Genomic DNA, 24,175 nt, shown 5'->3' with positions numbered 1-24,175 from the left:
ATGATGGACTTGTTTTCAATCAAAGATGTATCAAGTTCATCTGATTGTCATTTATGACCCTTCTCATTGTTGCTATAAGTATTTGAGATGGTAAAAATAGTATTTTTTTAATCATTACTGCAACTGAGAGAAAGTAACTAAGCCAAGGTGTCAGCCTTGTGAGGTACAGTAGTCCAGATAAGAAGTGCAGCCTGAAGTACTAACTCTAACTTTATTGTTACATTAACAAAATCTTGCAAGGTTGAAAGTACATCTCCCTCCTACTGCCTTATCTTGACAGTCCAAGAAGTAGGCTCCCTTCTGAGGCATTTCCTTTCTGACCATTTTCTAGTCTGTTGCTCTTTCCCCTGTCTCCCAAGGTCATTCTTACATACCACCAGGGGTGGGCTGCTGGGGATACGGAGGGGTTCGGGAGAACCTCTAGCTAAAATTCTGTGCAGTTCGGAGAACCCCCAAATCCCACTCCTGGCTGGCTCCGCCTACGCCACCCCACCCCTCCCAGGAGTCCCCATGCAGCCCATTTTGGATGTAGGTAAATGCAGGGCGGAGTGGAGGCTCGGGGAGGGCGAAAAATGGGCCTACCAGAAGTTTGGGAAAGCTGGAAATGGGCCCATTTCTGACCTTCAGAGGGCCTCCGGAGCCTGGGGAGGCCATTTTCACCCTCCCAGAGGCTCGAGAAAAGCCTCTGGAGCCTGGGGAGGGCAAAACCACCTCCCCCCCCACCGTGGTGCAGGACAGTCAGCAACTGGGCAGAGAACCCCTTGCTAAAATTTTTGAAGCCCACCTCTGCATACCACTACAAAAGGTAACCAGTAAGATTCATGACTAAATTCACCTTCATATCTAGATCAAATTATTGCAGAAGTCCAACATAGTATTTCTCAAAAACATGCAGATTATTTAAAATGTGACAAACATGAGGAAGAATCCTCACAACAGCAACTGACAGATAACATGCAATGGGATTCTCTCCCCACCTCAGTGGTGTAAGTGATATGGAAGTCCAGCATCATCTGCTCCATTGAGACACTCGCCTAAATCATCTCACGCTGCCATCTCTAACTTTGGCTCAGACATGCAGAAGGCTGTCAGCACACTATTCTGACTTTTTTTTTTTTTTTACCAATAACAGTGATAACTGTTTCTTCTGAGAGCTCCACTCCAGCTATATTCAAGAACACCACAAAGAAAATGCCTTGCAAGCAAAACAACTTTCACCCAAAGCTCTACAAAAAAACCCAACTTGGAGATACGCCCTCATCTGCTTTCAAATCTCAGGAGTCAATCCTGGCAGCCAAAACTCCTAAAGTTGGCATCATTGAAGTCATGGGAACATTTATAATTGAAGAGGGGGGCTACAGCTGACCTTGACAAGTACTTCAAACAACTGAATCTCAATTAACTGTTTACATCTTAGACTGTATCTTAAACACCCTACAACAACAGCATTAGTGAAAGAATAATATATGTAAAATCTTCGAAACAGCTGAGTCGTTGGTACATCAACTTTAAGTGCCATAAATTAAAGTATGGAAAATGAAAAGCTCTTACATAATGCATCCTAATACAGCTACTATTCTTCAGCCAGGTATTTTCTATTGAAGAGAAAGGATTTTATTATCATAATGTCCTCTAAGTGATTTTACAGTTACCCCCATATGGTTCAGTGAAAAAATACTCCAGACTCACAATACTGAGTGAAACAAAGCACTGTCTTACTTTTGTGAGACCAGGTAGAAAACTTCAAGTTATGTATATGTTGGATTAGTCGTAAACAGGCAGTCCTCAATTTATGACCACAATTAAGCTGAAAATTTTTGTTGGTAAGTGAGACAGTTAACTAAATTTTGCCCCATTTTATGACCTTTCTTGCCACAGTTGTTAAGTAAATCATTGCAGTTCTTAAGTTAGTAACACGGTTGTTAAATGAATCTGGCCTCCCCATTGACTTTGCTTGTCAAAAGGTTGCAAAAGGGGATCACTTGCAACCGTCATAAATACGAACCAATTGCCAAACATCTGAATTTTGATCATGTGACTCAGGGTGGGTTCTACTTAACTTTACAACCGGTTCGCAACGGGATTGTGCTCTCACACTCGCTGCACACATCGCTGATGACGACATCCGGGGCGGTAGACGGGGCCTCCTGCCAGTTTTACTACCAGTTCTTGCGAACTGGTCCAAACCGGGGGCAACCCACCACTGATGTGACTACGGAATTCGTAAGTGTGAAAAATGGTCATAAGTCCCTTTTTTCAGTGTCGTAACTCCGAACTGTCATTAAAAGAACTGTTTTAAGTCCAGGACTACCTGTACATCTGAATATCAGAGTACAGGGGGAAGCCTGCAATTTCAGTACTTTATTTTGCTTGTCAGAAGGTCACTAAAAGTGATCACACGGCCCTGGGACACTGCAATTGTCATAAATGTGAACCAGTTGCCAAGCTTCAAGAATTCATTCTTGAATTCATTCAAGCATTCAAGAATTTTAATCACATGACCATGGAGAGGCTGCAATGGTTGGAAGTGTGGAAAATGGTCATATATCACTTTTTCAGTGCCTTTGTAACTTCAGACAGTCACTAAACAAATGGTTGTAAGTCGAGGAGTTACATGGCTTTGCTGTGACTTGAATAAATGCCCAGGCTGCCTGTCCTTCTAATGCAGGCTAATACAATATTGGCTACTCCACAGCCTGGCAAAACCTGTCTTGAGCTCAGAAAGAAAATGCCATTATAGATGGAACACTGGTGTGAAGGAACACGAAATGTGGAAAACAGGACATTGTGTTCTTGAATTAACCTGAAACAATTTTTTTAGAAAGGGCGTTGGTCCTACCTGATACGCCCGTTCTCTCCCGCGGGAGGGAACGGCAGGCAGCGCGGGTAAACTCAGTCAGTAGACCAATCAGGACCGGGTCTGCAATGACGTTTAGCCCCGCCCTTCCTGCTGCTCTCTTCAGTTTATCGGCGAGGTAATCACTGCAGACTGTTGCGTGTCTCCTGCTGATAGAAAGGAAAGGTGAGTACGACCCACCCCACCCCGACACCCGAAGGCGCAGCCCCAATAGGGAGGGGGCTGCCTGCCGTTCCCTCCCGCGGGAGAGAACGGGCGTATCAGGTAGGACCAACGCCCTTTCTCCTCCCTGGTTGGGAACGGCAGGCAGCGCGGGACATACCAAAGCTTGATGTCCAACGGGAGGGCAGTACTCGGGCGAGCCGCAGATCAGGAAACATGGACCCGTTGTAGGACCCGTCTGCCGAACGCCGCATCAGCCGACGCGTAGGCATCCAGACGGTAGTGTCTAATAAAAGGTGTCGGGGTAGACCAAGTCGCCGCTTTGCAGACTTCTTCCAAGGACGCTTGAGTAGCCCAAGCCGCGGAGGTGGCTGCACTCCTGGTGGAATGTGCAGTCACCCTGTTGGGGACCGCAAGCGACTGTGACTCATAAGAGAAGGCAATTGTGGCCCGGATCCATCGGCCCAAGGTCGGAGCAGACACCTTGATCCCCATCGTGGTAGGTTGGAACGAGACGAATAAAGCCTCGGTTTTGCGAAAGGAGGCAGAACGAGAAAGGTATATCCGCAAAGCCCTACGGACGTCGAGCTTGTGCCACTGTTCCTCGAGCCGGTGAGACGGGCGAGGGCAAAAATTGGGCAAGGCGACCTCCTGTGATCGATGGTATACAGAATTCACTTTGGGAAGGAACGTGGGGTCCAAACGGAGGACCACCTTGTCGTGATGGAAAACACATAAGTCTTGTCGGATCGACAAGGCGGCCAGTTCGGAAATGCGACGAGCGGATGTAATCGCCACCAAAAACGAAACTTTAAAGGAGAGAAATTTCAGGGAAGTCGTCCGGAGAGGTTCGAAGGGCGATTGAGTGAGAGAGGACAAGACCTTTGAGAGATCCCAGGTAGGGAAACGGTGAATGACCGGGGGGCTCAAGTTGGAAGCGCCCCGCAGAAATTGGCGGATCAGAGGATCCTTGGTAACAGTTGTCAGAGAAGCACATGCGGAGATGGAAGCCAAGGCCGCTACCTGCCGCCTCAGGGTAGAAGGGGCAAGGCCAGAGTCGAAGCCTTCCTGGAGAAAACCGATGACGTGCTCAACCGAGGGCGAAGTCGGACAAACCTGGCGGGCCGAGCACCATGATGAAAAGGAGCGCCAGGTAGACTCGTAGATACGAGCTGTGGAGGGGCGCCGCGCCGCCTGGATGGTTTTGATGGCGGCAGGGGGGATGTTGGCCCTCGTCAAGAATCCCCGCTCAGTCTCCAGGCGGTTAACTGTAGCCATTGGGGCTCTGGGTGGACCAGAGCCCCCTGCAGAAGGCAAATTCGCTCGTCCGGTATTCGCCATGGACTGGCCGTGGACAGGGAGACCAGGTCCGAAAACCAGGGCCGGCGAGGCCAATGAGGAGCTATGAGGATCAGCTCCGACTTCTCCTGTAGGAGTTTCCTGAGGACCCGTGCGATGAGAGGCAGGGGGGGGAAGGCATAAAGAAGCACCCCCCGGGGCCAGGGAGAGCGAAGGGCATCCACCGCCTCTGCTCCTGGTGACGGGAATCTGGAAAGGAAACGAGGGACCTGATGGTTGGAGTGGGAAGCGAACAAGTCAACCTCGGGAAGGCCAAAGCGGTGAGAAAGGTCCAGAAAGAGGTCAGGGTGAAGCTGCCATTCAGAATGGTCCACCCAATTGCGGCTAAGAGAATCAGCCTGAACGTTAGATTTGCCAGAAATGTGAGAAGCCGTCAGAGAGGCCAAGTGAGTCTCGGCCCAGAGGCCGAGTTGTAAGGATTCGTGAAAGAGGGATCTAGAGCGGGTGCCACCCTGCCTGTTAACGTGGGCCTTGGCGGAAACATTATCGGTTAACACAAGAACGTGCTTGCCCTGAAGAAGGGGAAGGAAATGACGTAAGGCGAGAAAAATCGCCCGTAATTCCAGAAAATTAATAGAGGAGTCCTTCTCCGCTTCGGTCCAAAGGCCCTGAACCATATGGGAATCTAAGTGCGCCCCCCAGCCGGAAAGGCTCGCATCAGTCGTAAGAATAGACCGATGAGGTTCTCGAAACAGGGTGCCATTGGCAATAGCCGAAGAAGACCACCATTTTAGAGAGTCCAAAACCTTCGAAGGAAGGGAGACTTTGCGCAACGAGGAAACAGATAGAGAACGCTGAAAGGGAAGAAGGAACCATTGGAGGCGCCTGCTATGTAAGCGGGACCAGGGGACGATGTCGAAGGAGGACACCATTTTCCCCAGAAGACGGGAGAGAGCAAGAACAGACATGGGCCGGCCGTCCAGACATTGAGAAGCCAGGTCAGATAAGCTGACCTGACGCGACGGGGAAAGAAACACCATGGATGACACCGTGTCGATGACAGCCCCTAAATGCTGGAGACGGGTCGAAGGCGTTAGAGAACTCTTGGCCCAATTGATTAGGAAACCATGAGCTTGAAATAAACGGATAGAAGTAGAGACATCCTGCTGAGCCCCGGGAAGGGAGGAGGAAAGGATGAGAATGTCATCCAAGTAAAATAAAATACGAATGGGAAGGGACCGAATATGAGCGACAAGGGCCGCCATCAATTTAGTGAAGACTCTAGGCGCAGAGGAAAGGCCGAAAGGGAGAGCCCTATATTGATAGTGAGAGCCCCTAAAGTAAAAACGGAGAAATTTACGGTGGGGTGGAAAAATGGGGACATGCAAATAGGCCTCGGTCAGGTCGACCGAGGCAAGGAAATCACCTTCACGAATGCACTCCAAGATGGTGTGAAGGGAGTGCATTTTGAACCGGCGGTATTTTATGAACCGGTTCAAAGATTTCAGGTCCAGTATGGCCCGCCAGCCCCCCGAGGATTTGGGGACAAGAAAGAGGCGAGAGTAAAAACCGGACCTGCGTTCTGATGGAGGAACGGGCTCGATGGCTTTAATTTTAAGAAGGTGAGCAACAGCAGCCTCCATACGGGCACGGGAAGGAGGATCGCGCGAGAGAGAACAGGGGACGAAAACCCGAGGAGGAGGTGAACTAAACTCCAAACGAAGACCCTCCCGAACAGTAGAACAAACCCAAAGATCAGAGGTAGTGGCGTCCCAGGAACTGGAAAAAAAGGAAAGACGGCCCCCTACCAAGTAGTCTGGAATTCCTTTAACGAGATTTGCGGAAGGGGCGGCCTCTGCCGCCGCGGGGAAACCGTCTCGGGGGGAATCTGGGATGGGATCTGACCTGAAAGTCCTGGTTCTGCATCCCTCTGGAGGGGAAGCTGCGAGAGGAGCGGTTGTAGGAGGTGCCGCTGTCAGATGGACGAAAGGACTGGGCCCGATAATAAGGCTGTTGACGAAAATCCGATCTACGGGAAACAACTGGAAAAATTTTCTTGTGATCCCTGGTTTCCACCAAAATAGGGTCGAGGGCGGAGCCAAAGAGGGACCTACCCTCGTAAGGAGAAGCTGCCAGACGCCATTTACTCCTGGCATCAGCCTGCCAATGGCGGAGCCAGAGGAGCCTCCTGGAGGAGACGGAAGACCCCATGGCCTTGGCTGAAAAGCGAGCCGTGTTGAGGGTGGCGTCAGCCGAAAATTCCATTGCGGCCAGAATTTTATTAATGTCTTGGTGGGAGCGTGTGTCAGAGGCCGGGAGGCGGTCCTGCAGCTGCTTCAACCACAAAATGGATGCCCTGTTGAAGAATGATGCCGCCGAAGCGGTTCTTACCGCCCATGCAGAAGCTTGATGATTTTTGATCAGAGTCCGCTCGGCACGTTTATCCTCAGGACGCAATGACTCCTCAGGAGGGCCAGCAAGATGGGAAGAGGAGGCTAAGGCCACAACAGGAGCATCCACAACTGGCACCTGCAACAAGTCAGAAAAGTCAGTAGGAATAGCATAGAGCTTTTTGTCCTGAGAATTGGGCAAGGGGCCAGTGCCCGGAGAGGCCCATTGTCTCTTTACCACATCCGTGAATAATTTCGGTGCAGGCAAGGTATCCACTCTGCTAGGTTGTTCTGAAAAGAGAGAAGCAGATGGGTCATCAGAGGAGGAAGCCGCTCCCTGGGAAGTGGGAGCAGGCAACATTTTGGTGACAGATAGGGCCTTAAAGAGCAAGGAGCGGAATAGGTGGGGTTTGAAAAGGCCAACGAAAGCTGGTTGATCGGGCTCCAGACCCTCATCATCAGACCATTCTTGGTCCAGGGCAAGGTCCTCAGCGGACAGAGAGGCCTGGCTAGCAGAAGCTGGAGAGCAAGGTCTGTCCAGGTGGGGAGAAGCTGCTCCCCTGTGGGAAAAACCACTGACTTGACTGGCGTAGTCTGCCACCTCCGATTCCGCACGCTGGTTGAGGCCCTCAGAGATCCCCTGGCGTATAGCTGATGATATAAGAGAAGCCAGGGCAGGAGAAATAGAAGAAGGCAAGGAGTCCAAGGTAGCAGGGAGGGGAGGTGGTGGAAGGACAGAAGATGGGGGGGGAGGGGGGGGGAGGGGGGGCTGGCAGACAGAAGAAACAGCAGGTAATGGAGCTTGAATGGTGGATTCATGAGAGAGACCCTCCTGGGGTAGGGTGGCAAACAGAATGGCCGCTGCACTGGAAGAGGGAGAAGCCCCCATTTCAAGGCGATCCGGTGAAAGGGAAGATCTGTGCGTGGCCTGGGGTTGAACATGAATAAGGGCAGCCTGGGAATTAGCATCCAGAGTAGAGGCCTGAGGGGTTTGAACAACAATCTCCTTGGCGGCCTGCAGCTGCGCTTTCTGAACGGCCCGTTCCAACGCCCTGTGCCTACGCTGTTCATCCTTCTTAAGCTGAGATGATTTATGGGGCTTTTTATGGCTCTTCTGAAGCCCTGAAGTGCCCTCCCCAGGATCGCTGTTATGGCGCTTCCTTGAATTACTAGGGACAGTCCCACGGCCAGCTCTGGATGAACGGGAGTCCGCCATCTTGCAAATCAAGTTTTGGCGCGAAGGAGAAAATGGAGGGAAGGCCCCAGTACTCACTGCGCACCACACACGAGAAATCTGCGAAAATTCGAAGCGCCAGGAGGCTCGCCAAAAGCTGCTAAGCAAAGGCTTGATAAATAGCAGCGAAAACGTCAGCAAGGGCGAGAGGGGGCGAGCGCGTTGCAGGACAGGACTCCGGAGCGAACTCGTGGGCCCAGCCTGATAAGGAGCCAGCCGGCAACCTGATTGACGCTAGGAGCCGTCCAGGGAACAGGAGGAGATTCCAAGCCGAAAGGCCTCTCGATCGCCCAGATAGCTCTTAAAAGAGCTGTTTGTTTGTTTTACTTTTTTTTTTTTTTTTTTGTGAAGAACAGCAGGAGACTAAACCGTCCAGGTCGACCGAGTCGATAAACTGAAGAGAGCAGCAGGAAGGGCGGGGCTAAACGTCATTGCAGACCCGGTCCTGATTGGTCTACTGACTGAGTTTACCCGCGCTGCCTGCCGTTCCCAACCAGGGAGGAGAATAGTAGTGTTCATTTCCATCACTGTTGATATGGCTACTCCAGATTACATATAGTTAATTTATACATTACATTACTGGGACAATTTCTACAAGCAAAGGTGACCTTTCCCTACCATAAGTAGTACTAAAAATTGAGCTTCATAGACTTCAGTGCATTGTTAAAGGAACAGGCAGCATACAAATATTCTAATAAAAGTAAATAAATTGGGCTGTTTTGTGACTGAAAAATCCACCAGGGGTCTGATTCTCTTTCTTGTAAATTGGAAATGCAGGAACTAGCAGGTTTTCCCAGCCATGCCTTTAAATTATGGCATGAGACTGGCCCTATGGCAAATCATATAAACTAACCAGAAAAAAATATATTTGATGCTATCATTTGAATTTCAATGGAAAAAGAAGTAACTACGGAGCTTTTCCTGGCAAATAGATGGGGAAGAAATGGAGGTAGTGACAGATTTTATTTTCCTGGGCTCCAAGATCACCGCAGATGGGGAATGCAGCCAAGAAATTAAAAGACGCTTGCTCCTGGGGAGGAAAGCTATGGCAAATCTAGACAGCATACTAAAAAGCAGAGACATCACCCTGCCAACAAAAGTGTGTCTAGTCAAGGCTATGGTTTTCCCAGTTGCAATATATGGCTGTGAAAGTTGGACCATAAGAAAGGCTGAGCATCAAAGAATTGAGGCCTTTAAACTATGGTGCTGGAGAAGATTCCTGCGAGTCCCTTGGACTGTAAGATGATCAAACCGGTCAGTCCTAGAGGAGATCAACCCTGACTGCTCTTTAGAAGGCCAGATCCTGAAGATGAAACTCAAATACTTTGGCCACCTAATGAGAAGGAAGGATTCACTGAAGAAGAGCTAATGCTGGGAAAGATTGAGGACAAAAGAAGAAGGGGATAACAGAGAACGAGGTGGCTGGATGGAGTCACTGAAGCAGTCGGCGTGAGCTTAAATGGACTCCAGAGGTGGTAGAGGACAGGAAGGCCTGGAGGAACGTTGCCCATGGGGTCGTGATGGGTCAGACACAACTTCGCAACTAACAACAACAAATGGAGCTTTTGCTAACTAAAATGGAGTATGGCTTAGGATAGTAAGCTGCATTAATATAATACTTTTGAAAATTACTGAAAGATAATTCAGTATAAAATATATTCACCTGTGTTTTCTATGAATGATCATTTGCTGAACATGTAGGCCATGCTAGCATCTGCCTTGAAAGCAAATAATACATGGTTTTACTGACAATATTAAATGTATTTTATGGCTCAATTCAGAATGCAAGCCTTTGATGCGAGATGATAAAAAAAATTTTCACATGACGTATCCATGTTTATCTAAAGTTACCAATGGTATTATGTTTATTAACAGGACTTCTCTATGCAGATCCAAAGCTGTAAGCAAAGATAATACAGACTAATTTATATGCACATGAGGATTCTACCTGTTGTGGTCCACTGGCGGCCTACAGAGCTGGCAGCAGAGTTGGACAGTGAGGAGGCTGGGGAGGAACATGGGCCAGTCCTGGAGTCTGGGGAAGGCTCAGACGAGGGGTCTGCATCAGAGGCAGAGAGGGGGCCAGGGCCATCTGGGAGTTATGTGCGGACTCCAGAGCCTCCAGAGTCGGACATCAGCGAGGCAGAGGAACAGGGGGAGCCTGTTCCCAGTGCTCGCATGTGCAGAGCTGTCAGAAGGCAAGAACTGTTAAAACAAAAGGGACGACTCAGGAGTAGGGCTTAGAGATGATTGGCTCCTCCCAAAAGACATAAAGGAGGAGCAAAGGCATGTGAGCCCTTTGGAGGAAGTAACTGTTGTTTGTGCTGGCCAGTTTCAAGACTGCAGCTCTGTATTGACTCTGTGTTGACTTTGCAAAGTTAATTGCCAATTAGGTCTTGGCAGCGTGTCAAGGGAGATAAAGGTGGGTGTCTATCACCATTATCCCGAAGAACTGTGGCAGATTTCTGTCGGACTCTTTACAATTATTTGGGACTCCTCTGTGAATGAACAGATTGGGAATGAACAGGCTCTGAATGAGCAGAATTCACAGCCGTGGAAATAAAAAGAGGATTTTGGGGACTCATTGTGTGCTTTTATTGTATCAGGAAGCCTAGGTCAGAACACTCCCTTCTCCAGTGCTTCCAATCATATGATGGAAATTATACACATGTATAATTATATTGAATAGAGGGGAGGATTACATGATCACTACCCAACATATTTTTATTTATTTACTTATTTATATTGATAGTTTTGATAGTTTTACTGATTTAATAAATTATTGTTGGCTTCCTTTGGATATTTAACATCATGGTGGTGTTAGGGCTGGGACATAAATCCACTGGGAGATTTTTTTTGAAATGTGGTAAACAAAACTGATAAATCAATACATCTTAGAAACTGAAGAATAACTACTATACAGAATTGTTTATTAGAGCATAAAAAAGAAAACTTCATTGTTTTGGAAGATAAGGGAAACATAAGGGAACTATTTTTCTATTTTTCTAAACTTTCTCTAGCATCTAACGGAGTGATCCCCAACCCCTGGGCTGCAGCCCATTCAGAACCGGGCTGCACCATGGGCAATGGGCAATCGCACACAGCTCCACTTGTGCAAATGGCAGGCGCGAATGTGCAAAGCTCCATTTGAGTGAGCTGATTGCGTGGAACCTTTCTCTCCCGCCATTGCCACCGGTCCACAAAGCCGGAAAGGTTGGGGACCGCTGATCTAATGCATAATGAGTTTAAAATGTAGAGGTATGGATTATCCTACTTATCAACTTGTCTGCAGCAATTATCATTTGCAATTTTCTTTCCCTGTACAGTATATGATTTTAATAGCATTTCTGCTGAAAAACTATTTGCCTAAGCTACAGTATAATGCATAATTTTGATTTAGTGTAACATACAAACCCAGCCAGAGTGGATTATCAACCTTGGTTTATAGCTAGGTTATGTTTAAACTCGGCCATTATGATTTCATCAATATATGATGATTAAAATATAATGTAATTTTACTTAATTGATGATTCAGGCACATAGTCTTATATTGTAGGATTTAAATGGAAGACATTACTGGATTCAGTTCTTATTCCTAACTTCACCACCATGCAGGTTATGATAACAAAATGCTCTAAAAGTACAGCTTGGAAGAATCCTTTTGATTTTCACTGATTTTCTGCTACGTTTTTCTGATGTAGTCAATCAATCTGTCAGTGCCTTATCTTTTGAGGTGAAGTTGGCTTTTGATTTGTTTGTTTTAATTATGCACAGTTACTAAAGTGGATAGTTCTTGGGGATTTTAACTTGCCCACAAATGGCATTGAGTCAGGGACAAGTCAGGAATTCATGGACTTGACTCAAATCATATAAGGCCTTGATATATCAAATATTACTTCTTAGATTAGGTTTCTGTCTTGGGACAGTTAAGACATGGACTGAGGGTGTAGGGCATTATTATCAGTCCTTTCTTATGGTTGTATGCCAATCTGGTTGCTTACTGGTGGTCCCCACACAGAGATAAGAGTCTGGAGCAGATTTTCTCCAGGGACATGATGGGGTATTTATCCAAGACCTTAGTCTCTGCCTAGAAGGGGCAAGTAATGAGAAAGCTTAGATCAGATTTCACCTAGGCTTCTTGCTGTCTGTCAACCTGAGGAACCATAACCCTAACCCTCTCAGCTTGCTTTGAATTAATCTAGCAAAAAGTGAACCTTCTCTGTTGCTGTACCTGCCCTCTGGAACAACCTAGATAATTGTGCAAATCAGCCATAAAAATATATTGGCTGTTCCCTCAGGCCCTTGGGTTAGTGTCTGGTAAGACCACTTCAAGTTGGGCATTCTTTTTGATGTGCTCCGCCTGGGCAGCTGCTGTTCTTACATTATATTGTTTAATATCTATTTTTAATTGTAAAGAGTCTTCCTGGAGCCAGGCGGCCTAGAAATTTGAGAAATAAATGAATAAATAAGTTTATTTATCATAATTCTTGCCAAGGGTAAAAAGGATTCAGACTACATGGCTGCTGTGCCAGAAGACACTGACAGGCTTCCAGCAGTGCAATTGAAAGTTTAATTTTCAAAATGAGATGGATGGAATTCTCATGTTAGGTTAAAAAGCCAAGTTAAGCATAAGCTCGTGCTTTCACAGCACATATGTAAGGAAATGAAATAGCAAATGCTGCAGAATGGAAGCAGAGAATGGATAATCTTTGCAACCAACGATCACACTGCTATACAGCATGAACATAAAGTGGCTACAAAGAGATCTTCTCTATTTAAGCATCTTAAAGGGGATCACAAAGATTTCAGAACAGATAAAGCTGAATTAAGTTGATTCAGGAAAATATGTAGGCAACAATGAGAATTAAATGCATACATATGAATCTGGAAATTCACCTCTACTAATAAACATAACTAGTCCCAGCAAAAAATAAAAAGGCAAGTACAAACCAGCAAAAAAACATGGAAATAATTACATGGATACTAGTGATCACTTGTGATATAAAGAGGATTAAGTAAAGTATAACCATGATGATTTATAATTTGCATACTAAGAATTAGCATAAATATTAGTATGAAAAAGATCTAACTGGTAGAGTTATGGAGGAAAATTTTCTATTTCTCGGTATAGTGCATATAATATGTGAATCCTTCTGAATTTTCAATGTATCTTCTTAAATATGATCTGATCTGTTTTCCCCAGAATTTCTAAAATTTGATGAAGAGAGCCCAATTAAATAAATGAATAAAAAACACATTTGTCATTTATTTATTAAGGAAAATGAGCCAAAGCTACATATTTGACCCAGATAAAGTGTATCTGGCATATACTCTAACATTATGCAACTACTTGGGGGAGAACTTTACAAAATTTTGAAAGAAAATGTAATCATTCTAAAGCTGCATTTTAAAATCTCTTAGGAAGTCCTCTTTTTTTAGGTAGGTGTGAATGTTAATAACATTCAGTGATGATCAGTGAGGCAGAATCTGTTAAAATCAGAACAGGCTAGCAATGAAATTGGGAAAATCCCTTAGTTTACCATTTGGTGCCTGGAGCAACAGTGGAATAGGGGTAAGGTGGTTGCCCCAACCCCCACCACAGAATTCAAGACTGCTGAATGGATAATTCTTCCAGACAATGGGCAGAGACTAATGTAATTAGGCGAGCTGGCCCATTGATTCAGCAACTATGTGCTTGCACAAAGCTGACTATGGCCCTTCCCACTGCTGCCTATTGAGGCTAAAAGCTAAGAGTGAGTAAGGCCCTGCCAATGGTAGGGCTATGCAATGAGACTACTATGTCTCTCATTGGCCACCTCTCTTAATGTGACATTTTGCAACAAAAGCAAAATGCAGAGGCTCTTCACTACAAAACAAGTTATGCCTTTGGGCTGAATGCTTTGTGGCCAAAAGTATAAATAAATCTCAAAAGTCATTCTTTCTTCCGAAATGCAGACAAAAAGATATTTTAGAGCTATGCACTGTATCTATATATGCACTGTACAGAATTAAACATCTTTCTCCTCTCTTTTTAATGGAAAGTCATCCAGGTTCACTAATAGCGAATCTGTGTTTGCCATGTAACACATTGTCCCTCCTTCTCACATAATATATACGTACACATTCTCTCTCTCTCTCTACAATAGTCAAATTCAACATTTTCCTGAACATAGTAATTAAATAATTAGTAATCATCAATTACATGTGAAAAAGAACCCCAAAGTACCATCTAACCATAATCATATTATATATAGTTGGTTTGTGCTCAGTGACTCCATCACCCAGAATTAAATTTCTGTGGCTGCAGTATATATGTATGTATGTATGTATGTATGTATGTATCAGTGGTGGGTTGCCCCCGGTTCGGACTGGTTCACAAGAACCGGTAGTAAAACCTCGGTTCTTGTGAAGAACCGAGGAGCGCAGTGCAGGACTGCAGCTACTTCAGCTGACTGCTAGTTCAGCAGATCAGCGGATCAGATCTCACCAGCTCAGGGTTGACTCAGCCTTCCATCCTTCCGAGGTGAGTAAAATGAGGACCCAGATTGTTAGGGGGCAATATGCTATTTAGTATACTGTCTTTGGTGTAAACCGCCCACAGTCCTCGGAGAGTGGGTGACATAGAAATATGACTAATAAAATAAAATAAATAATAAAACTGGCAGGAGGCCCCGCCCACTGCCCCGGATGGCATCATCAGTGATCTGCACATGCACAGAAGCAAGGCGCGTGTGCGAGTGAAGCGAACGCACATGCACGATCCTGTTGCAAACTGGTAGTAAAGGTAAGTAGAACCAGGGGTGGGTTCTAACCAGCTTTACTACCGGTTCTCTTTGTGTGCACACTATGCGCGCGATCGCCTCTTCGGTCGCGTGCTTTGCGCGCAATCGCCACACGCATGCTCGGTTCGCTCGCAGGCACACCAAACTTGCACTTTGTGCAAGCACGTTGCGAATCTGCCCAGCTGAGGTGCGGCAATCCGCTCTGCCGCACCTCTCAGCTGGGCGAAAAAAGCAGACATATAAGGTCAGAATAACGCAGGGGCGGGCGGAAGGGCCCAGCTCCCAAAGACAGAGAACCAGTTCAGTGACGTCATATCGTCACTGCTATCGGCTTTTGCGAACCGGGCTGAACTGGGAGGAACCCATCCCTGAGTAGAACCCACCCCTGGTATGTATGTATGTATATATATGTATGTGGGTGGGTGGGTGGATACACACACACACACACACACACACATATGCAAATTTAAATAAAAGCTCTACAAGGAAGCTAATTAAATGCTAGAAACCTCTGAGAAAACTGGCCTATATAAATACTCCGATTCCTCTGATGAGTTTACAAACATTCAATTTTATTCATAAAATGCAAAAATTGGAAATGCTACAGAAACAAAAAGAGCTAGTTTGGTGTAGTGACTAAAACTATTGGACTACAAACCAGAAGTCCTTGACTTCTAGTCCTTTCCTGGACAGGCCAAGAATGATTCAAAGGCACATCTCTCCGCCCTCAAAAAGCCCAAAACATTAGAGAAAATAGGTTGAGAGTTGATGCTAAAAGGTATTAAGGATGATATGACCAATAGCTGGAGGGTGGGGGGGGAGTAACACTTGAAGTATAGTCTGAGGATTTCCCCAATTTTGAGCACATTGAGATACTCTTCTAGAAAAGTGAGTCCTACATAGGAGCTCATTCTTGCTCTCTTATTACATAATGTACATTCACACCAAGATTGTACAAAAATTTAGAGGAATATTTTCATAATTTATTTTATTTATATCCTGTCTTATTATTTTTATAGATAATTCAAGGCAGCGAACATATCTAATATTCCTTCCTTTTCCTATTTTCTTCATACAACCCTGTGAGGTGGGTTGGGATGAGAGACAATGACTAACCCAATGGCACCCAACTGATTTTCAAGCCTAAAGTGGGATTAGAATTCATGATCTCCTAGTTTCTAGCCTGGTGTATTAACCACTAGACCAAACTAGTTCTCATTTCAGAGCAATAGTCCTCTACTAACTTGTTTTAGGTGTCCTTAGAACCCTTTGACTGAGCCACTGACAATAGTTATCATATAACTCTGCTCTATAGTAAATCAGGATTGCCAAATTAACAATTGCTGGTATTTTCTGGACTATTAGTGAAGTGGCCCACATCAGAAATGTTTCTGAGCAATGTAACTTATTTAAAATTTGTCTACTTGGATAATAATTTTGATTTCCTTAACTGGGAAATCATCCTCTTCATGCAAAAAATGTTGTATTTAGTTTGTTTCGGTCTACACAAATAAAGCAGGAATAAAGTTTGGTGATAATTGGGAGCCACAAAACTGAAAATCAAGGTTAGGTCTGAAACCTGGTAAAAAAACTAAGACAGGATTTGAAGCCAAGGCTCAAGAAACTCCTCAAGAAAATGACTTGGTACATTAGTCACAAATAAAAAGTAATTAGCTGAAGCCATGTTATTCCCTTGTGCTAATTACCAGTGACTACATAGTTTTTTATATAGCAGGCCAGGAAACACTCCTGACTGTCCCATCACTTCCCAGAGAACAACACTGTCCTTAAGGCAAACTGGTATATGCATACCTGTTGCTATTTCATAATATTACGAAAGACTACTTATTCTGCATGAAGACTGAATAGTCCTCATGCAGAATAAGCAAGATCAACCTTAAGTAATATCTACTATTATTTACTGCAGCAATTTATGTTGGAAATTTTACAAGCCAGATCAACTCCAAAACGAACTGCTGTAAATTGTACACAAGAAAAGATGTGGGTGTCTCAGCTGATAAATGAATCCAGAAATGGTTACCCCGATCTTCTATCACCTGACCTAAGAACAACTTATCAATCTCACCTCCTACTTGTGAATCATCGTTCTGAGTCTATGCTCTTTTCTCTCAACAAGCTCTCTTATTAAATGTAGATGTTGCAACTCTCTAAAGTAGGGACACGTGATGATTCAGCACCACTGGTTGCCAACAGCTATACTGGAAATCATTTAAATGAGTTACAGATTTTCAGGATTAATCCAATCAGGAATAATTTCCTCTCTGAAATTTCCTAAAAGGCCAAATAAAAAACAGTAAGCAAACAAAGCAGTGGCACATAGCAGCCACTGGTTATGGTAAGCTAGATAGGCTACATTTTGCTTCCTTGAGTGCTGTAGGGGGAAGTGGGGCATTTATTTACGTATGTATGTATGTATGTATGTATGTATGTATGTATGTATGTATGTATCAGGGGTGGGTTCTACTTACCTTTACTACCAGTTTGCAACGGGGCCGTGAGCGCGAGCGCTTGCTTCGCTCACGCAGAAGCTTCTGCACATGTGCAGAAGCATTTCGATGACATCGGGGTTGGTGGGCGGAGCCTCTCGCCAGTTTTACTACTGGTTCTATAGAACTGGTGTGAACCGGGGGCAACCCACCACTGGTATGTATGCATGTATGTATCCTGTTTCCCCAAAAATAAGTCCCAACCAGAAAATAAGTCCTAGCAGGATTTTTCAGGATGCTCGTAATATAATTCCTACCCCCAAAATAAGCCCCAGTTAAGATTGTCAGCCAGATGGATGCATTTAGTGCCATATTTCTCCCAAAATAAGATCTAACCAGAAAATAAGTCCTAATGCATCTTTTGGAGCAAAAATTAATATAAGACCCAGTCTTATTTTCGGGGAAACACAGTTATGTATGTATGTATGTATGTATGTATGTATGTATGTATGTATGTTATTTATTTATTTATTTGCCACCCATCTTAACTGAAGGTAATTTTGGGCAGCTTACAATAATAAAAAATAAAACTATATGAATTAAAAATATAAATTAATATGAAATCCAAAACATTATGGCCCAATTAAAAGATGGGGAGGGTGGAAACAAGACTGGGAGGGAGGTGAGATCTGTTGTTAATCGATCAACCACCTCCTCTGTGATATGATAGAATATAATCAACAATTTAATTGTGTCTCTGAATATTGCCTTCAATCGTATATCTTTAGTCATGTGTTTGACTGCATCACTTGCAATAATTTTGTTTGAAAAAATTAAGGTCAATAAATAGCAATAGCACTTAGACTTATATACTGCTTCACAGTACTGAATAGCCCTCTCTAAGCAGTTTACAGAGTCAGCATTTTGTCCCCAACAATCTGAGTCTTCATTTTACCTCGGAAGGATGAAAGACTTAGTCAACCTTGAGCCGGTAAAAAAAAATGCAAGCATCAAATTAAAGTGATTAATAAATAAAACTACAGTACACTTTTTATTTTAAAGGTTCATGACTAAATGGAGTGTTACAAACCAAATAAAGAGATAAATTAAAATCTCTCTTGAAGACCTCCTTCATCCCATGGTTCACCTGTGAAGTATAATTCTGTTAGGCTACCCCACAGTCTATTCATGGGGATACTCTTAGCCCTTCTACTGAACAGTTCTTCCTTCATTCTAGCTGTAAAAAAAAAAAAAAACAACACCTAGAAAGGAAGCCATTTTGGAACTTCCTATCCAAAAGCCAGAAGGCTAGAACATAACAAACAGGGAAACAGAAACAAGAGAAGTCAACAATAACATACAAAATTTAGATAAATCAATACATACTAGCTAGTAGTTGCTAGGAGTGGACAATGACTTGATGGAACATCATCATCATCATTGTTCATCACAGGCCAAATAAAATAGTTACATATGACCTCATTAAATAAGCTCCTGGATTTCAATCCATGTTTATTACAGGGAGGATGGATAGAGAGAGATCTTTGAGCCTTGTGTTGGTTATAAGCAGGCTGTCCTTGTCATTTCTCTTCCTTGTTTTCTAACACTTCTCCCTAGTTGAAGGTCAATCTCTTTAGAAAAGTGATTGATGCTCTGCCCAGAGCATAATTTTCCATTGGTGATGTTCTGGGTTTAGCCAGAAAATCAAAAATTATCTGGAGGCTAAAACTACCTTCGATGGAATTATAGAGAAAAAGTCTACTTTTTACCAGTTCACTCTTTGTACAGAAGGAATTACATGGAAGAGGCTCTATGGGGAAATTAAATCACAGTTCCATCTATTCAGACCTCCAGGATGCACTAAAGGTTTGACACATTAAATGATGCTGAATGTCTTTCTATCTAACCTTTAATGTTTTTGCAACAGAGGTGACAACATACTTAAGGGAAATCAAATTTGATACTTTAACAAAGATATATTTTGCCCCAAAATATTTATATGTCAAATTTCTGTTCTTCTGTCTTTCTGAAGCAGTGGAGAACTGCATGCAGATAGACTTTAAATGAAGTCTAAAGCTGTTTAGACTAGATGATGTTTGAGAGACTGAAGGGATTGGCTGCTTATGAGAAAAGATGTTGCTTCCATTCTGGTTTTAATTACATTAGGACTGATTTTTTTTGCTCTGCATATTCTTTTGCTTTTACTTTAATGCATTTTATTTGTTTGCAGTTTACTGGCATTAAGATAAACAGCAGGAAATATAATGTAACTATTGTTCTACCTACTAGAGTAGGCATATATAGGAGATCTGTGGATGGAAAAGCAGAATCACTGAATGACACTGGCAAAATAGCTACCACTTAATTGAAATGGTGTTGTTAGAAATCCTAAATCATTGTCACTTAATTGAACATGATATTTACACTAGGTGTTATTTACTCATTGCCAAAGAGAAACTGAAGAGAAACATCAGTCAATGTACATGTAGCATATGTCTGTATCAGCTTTAGAAATAACAACTAATTTGAATATCAATACACTTACATGTCGCATAGTGTTGTATAATGTTACATCGCAAAGGAGTCCTATGTATCTGTGCAGCCTGCAGCCCAATGCTAACTATTGACATCAACTCCCCCTCCCTTTATATAAAATGGACACCTTTGAAAATCAATATCGCAAACCAATCTCCAAGGCATAGCATCTGAATAAAAAACAAAATGATACACATTAAATTAATTCCCACAAATTCACAGTAGTTTTTTTATTGATTTTGTAGTTTATGTCTACTGTTCAGCAAATTTGCTTGAGACATATCAGATAGGATATATAAATAACTAGTAGACTCTCAATAATTATAGCCAAATGGATGAATTAATTTTGTGACATAGATCAATAAACAGCAATTCAGCACAAATTCCTAAATTACAGTACAAAAATATTATTTTTATCTGTTTTCCTTAGTTGAATGGTGGGATGGTTAGAAAACCACTTTATAACCCTATTAGCTATAGTAGTACCTGGAACAGATCTAATTTTCAGATGGAAAATGTCTCAACATGGATAATGCAGGTTAATGGATTCTCTTACTACAGGACACCAATAAATGGGATTAAACAAACTGCAACAGTATTGGAGAAACAGCCTATATTCAGCAGCTAATACGAGTGTTGATCAGATAGTCTAACCAACTATGAGATGCTCAGGGATATTTTCATTTTTCATTTCATTTTATTTAATTTGTATACCGCCCTACTCCCGAAGGACTCAGGGCGGTGAACAGGCACAAAATAAAACACATAGAATACAAAAATTAAGAGCAGAAGTAAAATCAAATTAAATCAATTTAGCCCAAGACAAATTTAAAACCCCAGGTTAAGAACAAATTAAAATTTACAATTAAAATTTACATTAAAAAAAGAATGGGAAAGGTTAGGCCAGACCAGCCTGGTGAAATAAAAAGGTCTTAAGAGCGCGGCGGAAGGTGCATAGGTCCGGGATCCTCTGTATCTCCAGGGGGAGCTCGTTCCAGATAGTAGGTGCCCCCACAGAGAAGGCTCTCCCCCTGGGGGCTGCCAGCCGACATTGTTTGGCCGACGGCACCCGAGGAGTCCCTCTCTGTGAGAGCATACCGGCTGGTGGGAGGCCGTTTGCGGCAGCAGGCGGTCCCGTAAATAACCAGCCCCTAAGCCATGGAGTGCTCTAAAGGTGGTAACCAAAACCTTGAAGCGCACCCGGAAGACCACCAGGAGCCAGTGCAGCTCGCGCAGGAGAGGTGTTACATGGGAGTGCCACGTCGCTCCCATAACCACCCACACAGCCGCACTCTGCACCAGTTGGAGCCTCCGGGTGCTCCTCAAGGGGAGCCCCATATAGAGAGCATTACAGTAGTCCAGGCGGGAAGTGACGAGGGCATGAGTGACCGTGTTTAAGGAGTCCCGATCCAGAAAGGGACGCAACTGGCGAATCAGGCGAACCTGATGGAAAATCCTCCCGGTCACGGCCATCATTAGGTATCCCATGATGGCTTCTTTTTGCTAACTCAGCCTCTGAGGAGAAATAATCCATTTCTCTAGAGGAACGAGGCAGTGTCTATTAAATAACATAATTATGAGACTGCATAGTAAATGGTCTCAGTTTATGAGAGTTATAATCTAAAACATTTATGCAACATCTTTATCACACCCTTCTGATGCAAATGACCATTCAACACATCTAGAAGTCACAATTTCATGAAAATAATCAACTGTTTGCATTAGACCCAAGTGCAGCACAACTCCACAACCTGAGAGAGGAAGATTCTTTCAGTTAAACAAGCATTGTGAATATCTGCCTATCAGATGAGATGGACCAACAGGTTATTTGCTCTTCACCAGGTAGGTAGTATTTCTGAGCAGTTTCAGTCACACTGTGAATTCTATGTTACATATCCAGGCACTAAGTATAACAGTCACCAGTGTTTTACAAAAACACTTTTGTAAAACTGTTCAAAACTTTTGAAATACTTTTCCCCAGTATTTTGATTTTTTGTCTGACTCTTTCTAGGTTCACTTGATCTTAGCTGAATCTTCCCAATAACTCACAAAGGCACAGGTAGTAACAAATCTCTGTTGTTACATCAGAACAGAAGCTTTGTGATAGGTAAGGTTGCAGTCCAAATATTAGGTAAAGGTAAAGGTAAAGGTTCCCCTCGCACATATGTGCTAGTCGTTCCCGAATCTAGGGGATAGTGCTCATCTCTGTTTCAAAGCCGAAGAGCCAGAGCTGTCTGAAGACGTCTCCATGGTCATGAGGCCAGCATAACTAAACGTCAAAGGCGCATGGAACGCTGTTACCTTCCTACCAAAGGGTGTCCCTATTTTTCTACTTGCATTTTTTACGTGTTTTCAAAATGCTAGGTTGGCAGAAGCTGGGACAAGTAACAGGGGCTCACCCCATTACGCGGAACTAGGGAGTCGAACTGCTGAACTGCCGGCCTTTTGATCGACAAGCCCAGCATCTTAGCCACTGAGCCATTGTGTCCCTTATAAGTCCAAATATTATAAACCCTTTAATTTAAACTTGATGCCTTGTCCTCCCACCCTTTCTGTACCTTAATGTGAATCCTGCTTTACGCTTCATCTGCTCTTTCACAGAATCAAAGAATTGTGAAATTGGAAAGAACTGCAGGAATCATCAAACCCATCCCTCTGCGATGTGCAGGAAAACCAGTTAAACCATACTTGAGAGATGGTTGTTCTCTCTAGAGATGGACAACTCACAATCTTAGGCAAGATTAAGCAAAATACCCAGTATCTCTGATAAATAAGGTTAAATGCAACCAACACAAGCAGAGAGTAGGGTCATATGTGCTACAGGTAATCCTTGATTTAAGACCGATCACTTAGCTACCATTTGAAGTTACAATAAACACCTCAAAAGGAACTTATGACCTGAAAAGAATTTATGACCCAGTTTCAAAGTTGAAACACTGCCCCTCTCATGATCATGTGACTACATATTGGGTGCTTGGTACCTGACTCACACATACAGCTGTTGGCAGCAGCACTTGGTCACTAGCGTTTACTTCTAGCTTCATAGCATACAATGGATTCATTTAACGACTGCTGTGTCTGCTCTGTTAACAATGCAAAAAGGGTAAAATCAGGCCCAGCCACATGGTAACTCATTTCATGACCATCACAATTTCTGACTATTATTGCCAGATTCAAATATGGTCATAACTTGTGAACAATCTATACCAGTGATGGCTAACCTTTTTGCCATTGTGTGCCAGTAGCGGGGGAGTATGGGAGGTCACACATGCATGTTCCCATACCCATAATTCTATGTGCCCAGCCCCCATGCACGTGACCCCCCCATGCTCCCGGCATACAATGGCCCGGTGGGCCCAGTTTTTCTCTCTCCCCAGGCTCCAGAGTCTTTCTAGGAGTCTGGGGAGGGTGAAAACAGCCTTCCCCATCCCCCCACCCCCCAGAGGCCCTCCAGAGGCTGAAAACGGCTCATTTGCCAACTTCTGGTGGGCCCAGAAGGCCCAAAAATAAGCTGGCACATGCCGGAGCTGAGCTCACGTGCCCACCAATATGGCTATGTGTGTCACCTGCGGCACGCGTGCCATAGGTTCGCCATCATGGATCTATACCATCAATTTTTCTAATCATTAACAAAAAGTTTATTCAAACCTTGAAAACATGTACTAAGTACAAATATATTAATGGATTTACATGTGTTTTGTTGCTAGTCTGAAATCTGAAATACTCAAAAAAAATCAGTGGCAGTTTCTTTTCCTTTTCATATGAGCCATCTTCCCCCCCCCCTTTTTGTGATAAATACAAGTCCCGTAGAAACTGACTGAGTGAATGAATTTGGAAGCACAGGTGTCAGGGCAAGGAAGAGGAGAATGAAATGCTAAGAGAAGGAACTTTTTGGAAACAACATTGGAGAAAGCCCTCCTTTGGGAAAAGAGAAACTTTTGGGATCTTCAAATATGGGAAATGGAATGGTTTTTTGGAAAAAAAATGCTTTTCTGACACTAGGAAAGACATGGGGAAAGGACACAAAGGTGCATATTCAGCAATATTGGCAATATGAAAAGATTTCACACATTTTGTATAAACAAAGCTTCCTGACAGAATGGAAAAATGGTTGTCCGGAAGACCTCAGTTACTCTTAACAACTGACGGAGCAGAAATTGAGCTATGCTGAATTATGTCTTAAGGATGAACATAAGGTACTGCCTGCGGTATTCTGAATCAAATTGTACTGTCCTTATATCCTAGCGTTACCATTTCAAACTAGAAATAGCTCTTCAGAATCTCAGCCAGAAATATCTTTCCCCTAGTCCTTTCATCTGAATTGTTTATTTAAAAAAAAATAATTTCAAGCAGAATGAGTGAACATTAGACAAATCTGGCAATTTTCATGGATACTTTGCACCAGACACATTCAGAAATAACTAATCTCCAATTTCCCTGTGCTATTTTAAACAGAAAATGTAATTCAC

The 24,175-nt window shown here is 43.7% G+C and overlaps 1 protein-coding gene across 2 annotated transcripts in view; it reads right to left on the bottom strand.

The window, feature by feature from the left end:
* NAV2 (neuron navigator 2) overlaps window positions 1-24,175 on the bottom strand; it is a 604,864-nt gene that overhangs the window by 333,537 nt on the left and 247,152 nt on the right. The gene's annotated exons all lie outside the window — the stretch shown is intronic.

The sequence above is a fragment of the Pantherophis guttatus genome, chromosome 1, assembly GCF_059756535.1.
Source record: "Pantherophis guttatus breed Tessera chromosome 1, ASM5975653v1, whole genome shotgun sequence".
In the NCBI taxonomy this organism is placed as follows: domain Eukaryota; kingdom Metazoa; phylum Chordata; class Lepidosauria; order Squamata; family Colubridae; genus Pantherophis; species Pantherophis guttatus.
This window is presented reverse-complemented; position numbering and strand designations above follow the sequence as displayed.